We start from the raw sequence: 6000 nt of genomic DNA, 5'->3' as shown, positions 1-6000 counted from the left end.
TTGTGTATCTTTGGACAAATCACTTAAGTTCTCTGATCTGCAATTTCATTAACTGCAAAATGAGGAACTCATATTGGCTGATTTCCAGTACCCAGCTCTGAATTTATGATTCTAAGGTACAGTACAATCATACTAAGTGAATAGGAAATCTGAGATGAAAAATGGGTTTTAGTTCTCTTTGATGCAAGGCTTTAGAAAAAGCATCAATCATTTGTGACTTAGTTTTCCCAGTTGTGCCATGGAATAATCAGGATAAAATTAAGAACTAGAAGGAATTATAAAGATCATATAATTTGGGGTGTGGTGGGAGAACATATACCAGTGGTGGAGAACATTTTAGAGACCCTGTACTGTGCCATTCCCCCCATCCTCACCCCCTTACCCCAGTCAGAAGAAGGAGGAAGTGCTCCCATTGAGTTGCTGGGCAAAAGGGCAGGTAAAGTGAGGAATATCCTCAGGCAGGATGGAGAAGGGGAAAGGAGCAGCTCTGCTGGAGTCCTTATGCCTTTCTAGTAATGAACTCTGACAGGCAACAGTTTGCATGCCCTCTCTGGCATGCAGTGCCATAGGTTTGCCACCACTAATATTCAAAGTAAATGAAAGTAATTTCCAAGGAAAGGAGGGGTAGAGGAATCAGAATAGACATCCCACAGGAGGTCACAATTGAGTAGAGTTTAGAAAGAAGAAGGGTTTTTTGTGAAACTAAAGGTTGTGATAAGGAAGAGCACTCCAGGCTGGGATAACAGCCAGAGCAAAAGCACAGAGGTGGAAAAAGGAATGTCATTTATTTAAGGAGTATAGTATAAGATTAGAATATGAAAGGTTTTCTTGAGGATAGAAACCTTAGCTATCTCTTGCTAACATTTATTTAGTCCTTACTATGTGCCAAACTGTGCTAAGTGTTTTACAATTATCTTATTTTACCCCCCCCCAACAATCCTAGAGGGCAGATTTTATTATTATCCTCACTTTACAGATGAGGATACTGAGGCAAACAAGGTCAGTGACTTGCCCAGGATTACATAGCTAAGGTCTGAGACCATCTTTTTTTTTATCACATTTTTTTATTTAGAATATTTTTCCATGGTTATATGATTCATGATTCCTGTCCTCCTGTCCTCCCCCCTCCTGGAGCTGACAAGCAATTCCAATGGATTATACATGTATCATTGTTCAAAACCCATTTCCATGTTATTCATATTTTCAGTAGAGTGATCTTTTAACATCAAAACTCTAACTAATCCAATCCCTATCGAACTACATGATTGATCATGTTTTTGTTTTTTGTTTGTTTGTTTGTTTTTCTGCATTTCTGTTCCCACCATTCTTTCTCTGGATGTAGATATTGTTCTTTCTCACAAATTCCTCTGGATTGTCCTGGGTCATTGCATTGCTGCTAGTAGAAAAGTCCATTATGTTCAATTGTGCCATAATGTATCAGTCTCTGTGTACAATGTTCTCCTGGTTCTGCTCCTTTTGCTCTGCATCTATTCCTGGGGGTTGTTCCAGTTCACATGGAATTCCTCCAGGTCATTATTCCTTTCAGCACAATAGTATTCCATCACCATCAGATACCACAATTTCTTCAACCATTCCCCAATCGATGGAGAGCCCCTCATTTTCCAATTATTTGCTACTACAAAGAGCGTAGCTATAAATATTTTTGTACAAGTCTTTTTTCCTTATTAACTCTTTGGGATACAAACCCAGCAGTGGTATGGCTGGATCAAAGGACATGTATTCTTTTAAAGTCCTTTGTGTTCCAAAATGCCTTCCAAAATGGTTGGACCAATTCACAACTCCACCAACAATGCATTAGTGTCCCAATTTTGCCATATCCTTTCCAACGTTTATCATTTTCCTTTGCTACCATATTGGCCAGTCTGTTAGGTATAAGGAGGTACATCAGAGTTGTTTTAATTTGCATTTCTCTAAGGCCATCTATTGCACCACCTAGCAATATTCAGCACCAGGGATACAGACAACAGAAAATTCAGGGCTCTTGCAATGGAACCCAACACTTCTTCACTTTTTGATATTCCTTGTTTCCAGTAGCTGCAAAGATGGAGGTAAGCTCTGAATCCCCTTTCAGGCTTTGGTCACTACTACAATACACTCCTTTCTTCATCAGTTTAGCCAACTGGCAAGGGAAGCTCCAGGGTTCAGCCTTCACAGGTGGGCAGGTTAGGATAGACCTGTTCATCTCTGGCTCAGTCCCAATAAGCACTAAGAAAAAGATGGACTCAGACTTCTTTGTGAACAAAGCTGCCACTTTAACTGAGTCTTGTTTAACTTTAACTGAGAGCTTCTTTAACTTTAACTGCCACTTTAACTTCAGTCTGCTAAGGGAGGCACCGTCCCTTCTGCCCAATACCATGAGAGCCTGGAGTACCAGGGTGTGGCAGGTAAGGGTCTTGGAAAAGAGGCTCATCTCATTTTTCTCTCCCCTTCGGGCCTCACTGGGGTTTCTGAGAAAGAACTCCAAGAGAGATCAATCAAAGGAATGTGGCTCTCTCCACCACCTGCAGGCACCTGGGAGGAGAGAGAGAGGGTGACATCTGGCTCTCAATAATGTGTCCTTTTGCTATACTTCAACAAGGCCAAACAAGATGACCCCCTTGCCCTTATTCACTGCCCAGTCTCACAATCTGACAGTCTGTGAATCCAGGAGGGAATAGTATTTTGTAAAGATTAGATTAAAATATAGCTCCCAGAGGCCCAGTAGGGGTGATAACCCTGGCCCTTCAATGGTTCACACTAGTGAAAACCTGGCACAGCAGTGGGTGGTGTGCCAGCAGGCCCTTGGCACTGTTTGGAGCAGTGATCATGTGGCTGAGTCATGTGGGGCTTTATTGCACCCAGGCAACCAACCAAGCCCCCATCCAACTTGGCTTTCAAAGGAAAGCTACAAGGCACAGATTTGGGGTTTAACCAAAACTGCTCCACACACAAAGAGACAGAAGAAAACTAGGAAGGAGTGTGGAGAACAGCTCAAAAGAGAAGTCGCTCAGGCTATGGGGCAATGGGCAGAGTCTGAGGCATATGTGTGGACAGAGAGGGAGTGTCACTCTAGTTAAAGGTAAAAGACCTATCCCACTTTAGCATGGACCATTCTTGGCAAATGGACCGTGGCCATTCTGAAATCACTAGGTCTCTCCCAAACCCAGGGCCTTTTCTCCAGGAACCCTGTGGCCCAGGTTAGCAGCCCCCAAGGTAGGGCTCCAGTTGGGACCCCTTCTTAGCGGTACACCCGGAGGATCTTAACCTCCGAGTGTCTATCCTTGAGGTCAGCTCTGACACGTCGAGAAAGAAGAGTTCTTAACCTGCAAAAACCGGAAAGGTGTGCAGATTGTGCAGATGCCCATTTTTTTATGCCCATCCTAGAGGCTCAGGTGGTCCGAGGCTAGCAGATTGGCCCTGGGAGGAAGAGGGCAACCAGAGGGCCTGGGAGTTTGAAGATTAAATCTCCCGTCTGTATCAAACGCGATGCCCAGCACTAGATGACTGAGAACCTCAGTCTCTCAAAACTCCTGTCTCTCGTCCTTCGTTAGAGACACAGCCTTAGATGGTGCCACAGAGAGACCAAAGTCTCTGCTCCCTTTCCGGGCTTTCTAGGACTGGCACCGACCTGGGGTCGCTCAGCCCTCCGAGGCTCGGAAACCTGGATTAGCTTCGGGCCCCTTCCCCTCAGGAGCAGCCAACCCTTCCGAGTCAGTCAGAGCAGGTGCTAGGGTGGGGGTGGGGGCAGGAAAGGGGGGTGGGGGGTGGGAGGAGGTTTTGAGCAGCTTTGAAAGGGGAGGGACTAAAATAAAAAAATGCTAAGGAGCTCGAGCATGAGCCAGCCACTCCAGCAGAAAGCGCTGCGAGCCCGAGGGGAGCAGAGCTCCGAGTGAGTCAGGGCTGCCCCAGAGCACCGGCACTGCAGCGCACGGACAGAGGCGCACACGGCGGGGACCTGGGGCTGGGTGGATGGCTGTGTTCGCCTGGGAGAGTGTCTACGGACGCGAGTCCAGCGAGATCTCCGACCCCCTGGGTAACCCCTAGGCTACCGGCATCCAGAGGCGCAGCCCGAGGTGAGTGAAGCGACCGGCACACTGCCGAGAGCGCGGCTGGGGAGCGGGACTGGGCTGTGGGGACGCGGACCTTGCCAGGCTCCAGTGGTTCGGCGGTGTGCGCCTTAGCCGCGCTTTGCTCGGCGACCCCCGCAAGGCCTGTAGGCGGGCACGCAGCGCCTGGGGAGGGAAACCTGCTAGCGAGCGAACGACTTTGGGAGGGGTGGGGGCGGGGGCCACTGGCTCTGATCGCGTAAAAGGCTCCGGAGGGCAGGTAAGAGTGTTTTGCACGCGAGTGGGTTATGTCGGGCAAGGAGCACTACTGCCCGAAGGCTGCGCGGTCCCGGGGGCTCCCCAGGTGAGTAGAAGAGCTCCTCTCAAGGCACAGGAGTCGGTGGAGCACTGACTTTCTCGTCCCCCTTTTGCCTCTTCTCTACTGGAGAAATCAGGTCTCTCATAGCCTGGGCTCACAGACTCTGCTGGTGGTGTCCAAGGTCAAAGGCTCAGTTCTGGGGATGAGAACGCTGGCATGTCCACTGTCAAGAAATGGCAGGAGGGCTGGGCTGGGCTACGGCAACCTTTTCGTTTTAAAAAACTCCACGGGCACCTTCAGGTGCCTGGCCGAGGTCGCCAAGGCTTCAACTCCTCTTTTTCGGGACATCCTTCCCCGGCGGGTGTTGCCAGGTGCAGGGGAGAATTGGCTGAGGTGGCACCACGTTTTTCTGCTAAAACCGAGAGGAGAAAAAAGAGAGAGAGAAGACTTCAGGGGTCAGGACAAAACGCCCGAGAGTAGCTCCATTCAGGCTGATTGAAGCTACTCTTTTCCTTAGGAACATGAACTCCCAGATTGTGATGAACAGGGTTTTACTGCTACAACTTTCTGTGCTCCTAAAAAGTGAGAGATTAAAAAAAGAGCCTTGCTTGCCGGGCTGGTTTTTCCAAGTCGTTCCAGATTGGAAGTTGTAACAGTTTGGAGGATAATTTATGGGTGTTTCAGGCATTAAAGTCGATTACAGCAAAGCCTTTTGGGTGCTTGGGGTATTAAGAGAAACGAAGTACACGTCCCTGCTGGAAACAAAAGAAGTGGAATCTTCACTGGCTCTACTCTGTCAATATGTAATCTGAAGTTAAGGAAATCCATTAGGAAATGACTGTATCAATATCTCTGCGGATCTAGGGCCTCTGACCCTCACTCACCGATTGGGGTGTGTCATGATTCCCACTTTGGACTCCCAGTAATGGAAGTAGGAGCTAGACTGCAATAATGAATGGTAGCCAAAAGCTTAAAGTAGCTCCTCCAGAGAATATAAACCAAGACTCTTTAAGAGATACCCTCCCTCCCCCGTCCACTTGCCCTGGGGAAGGAATCTCTGGTCCCATTTAATTCTACAAATATTTATTAAATGTCTACCATGTGCTAAAGATTGGACAACGCCCTGATCTTACAAGTCTTTTACTCAATTCCCTCTTTCCCTTTGTCAGGTGAACTCTGGGACTTCCAAAAGAGCAGTAAGTTCAACCAACTTGATGGGCTTCTTTTGTTACCTCATTCCAAGTATCAATATAGGCAGCCCACATTTCATTTCCTAGCTGGTCGCTATTGAGCAGCAAACACACACACACACACACACACACACACAGACACACACACACACACTCACTCACACAAATAATCCTAATAGTAAAAAGGCAGGGAGGGAACTGGCATGGGAAAAAAAAAAAAGGTGTATTCCCTTTATTGGACTTAAAATGAAAGTCCCCAATCCCTTATAGACCTCAAGGACCTACCTTGGAATGAAGGCTGATTCCCAGCCTCTCCATATCCAAATCACTGAATTCCTACTCTCACCCCTACATTTTTATGCAGATATATTCTTGATAAAATGACCTTGGAGAGCAGACTTGAAATGGATATTGTTTCTCATGGTGTCCATTTGGAGTTTTCTTG

General features: G+C 47.3%; 1 protein-coding gene across 1 annotated transcript in view; it reads left to right on the top strand.

Moving 5' to 3' along the window:
- Positions 1-3843: 3843 nt before the first annotated feature.
- Positions 3844-6000, top strand: part of NGF (nerve growth factor) — a 92742-nt gene continuing 90585 nt past the window's right edge. The window contains exon 1 of the mRNA XM_007485243.2: positions 3844-4073. The gene's annotated coding sequence lies outside the window, so the exon portion shown is untranslated. The remainder of the gene's footprint in view (positions 4074-6000) is intronic.

This window comes from Monodelphis domestica, chromosome 2 (assembly GCF_027887165.1).
Source record: "Monodelphis domestica isolate mMonDom1 chromosome 2, mMonDom1.pri, whole genome shotgun sequence".
Taxonomy (NCBI): domain Eukaryota; kingdom Metazoa; phylum Chordata; class Mammalia; order Didelphimorphia; family Didelphidae; genus Monodelphis; species Monodelphis domestica.
Note: the sequence above shows the minus strand (reverse complement) of the source record. Positions and strands in the feature narration are given on the sequence as shown.